We start from the raw sequence: 1,625 nt of genomic DNA on the forward strand, positions 1-1,625 counted from the left end.
TAACCAAATTTCTTCTTTTTGTGTTAAATAATACTTAAGTGAAGAAGAGGTTAGGTTAATTGCATAGATATTGTCCTTTCTAAACCCTTTTAGGCTTACAGTAGGGTTATCTAAGTGTTTAATTAAACATTCAGTAGAAAGAAATCTATCCTTATATCCAAAATCACACAATTGACTTATACGAAGAAGATTGTACTTGAGTTTTTCAACAAGTAAAACTTTCTTAATAACAAAATTGGTTTTAAATTCAATGTTACCTATCCCAATTACCTTGAGTTTGTTGTTGTTTCCAAAGACAACTGTTCCTAAGCTCTTATACGTTAATTGAGTGAATTTGGTGTGATCCTCAGTCATATGTTTGGAGCAACCACTCCCCAATATCCACTTGATTTCCTACAACAGGCAGGAGTTTAAAAATTAGTTCAAGTTAATTTTTTTAAATAATTTTTAAGTTAAGTCAATTTTTGAAATAATTGTTAACCTAAGTTAATTTTTCAAATAATTTTTCAAGCCAAGTTAATTTTTAAAATAATTGTAAAGTTAAGTTAATTTTAAAAATAATTTTTAGGTTAAGTTAATTTTTTAAAATATTTTTTAATTTAAAATAATTTTTTAAAATGATTTTTAGGGTTAAAATAATTTATAAAATGTTTTTAAAGTTAGAATAATTTTTTAAAATTATTTTTAAATTAAAATAATTTTTTTAAATGATTTTTAAGTTAAAATAATTTTTTTTAAATGAATTTTAAGTTAAAATAATTTGTTAAATGATTTTTATGTTAAAATCAAATTTTTAAATGATTTTTAAGTTAAAATAATTTTTTAAAATGATTTTCAAGTTAAAATAATTTTTTTAAATGATTTTTAAGTTAAAATAATTTTTTAAATGATTTTTAAGTTGAAATAATTTTGAAAATAATTTTTAAGTTAAAATAATTTTTTAAAATGAATTTTTAGTTAAAATAATTTTTAAAATGTTTTTAAGTTAAAATAATTTTTTAAAATTATTTTTAAGTTAAAATAATTTTTAAAATGATTTTAAAGTTAAAATAATTTTTTAAATGATTTTTAATTTAAAGTAATTTTTAAAATGATTTTTAAGTTAAAATAATTTTTTAAATGATTTTTAAGTTAAAATAATTTTTAAAATGGGTTTTTAGTTAAAATAAATTTTTAAAATTATTTTTAAGTTAAAATTATTTTTTAATTGATTTTTAAGTCAAAATAATTTTTTAAAATGATTTTAAGTTAAAATAATTTTTAAAATGATTTTCAAGTTAAAATAATTTTTTAAAATAAATTTTAAGTTAGGTTAATTTTTTAAAATAATTTTTAAGGTAGGTTAATTTTTTAAAATAAAAAAATAAATTGAAAATGAATTTTTAATTTAATTTAATTTAAATTTGGTCTTTAGTCATCTTACCTGATATAGGTTTTCAATCAGGGATTCCTATAATTTTTGTGAGATGAAGTTAAGTTCAATTTTTAGGGTTTAGTGTCAGGTTTAGCTTTGGGCTCAACAAACAGACATTATTTGGATAAACTTCTGGACTATGGTGAGTCGCCTGGACATCATTAAAGTAACCATACCTTCGAGATTTTTCAAATAGTCCTATTCACTGAAC

This window comes from Zingiber officinale, chromosome 2B (genome assembly GCF_018446385.1).
Source record: "Zingiber officinale cultivar Zhangliang chromosome 2B, Zo_v1.1, whole genome shotgun sequence".
NCBI lineage: Eukaryota > Viridiplantae > Streptophyta > Magnoliopsida > Zingiberales > Zingiberaceae > Zingiber > Zingiber officinale.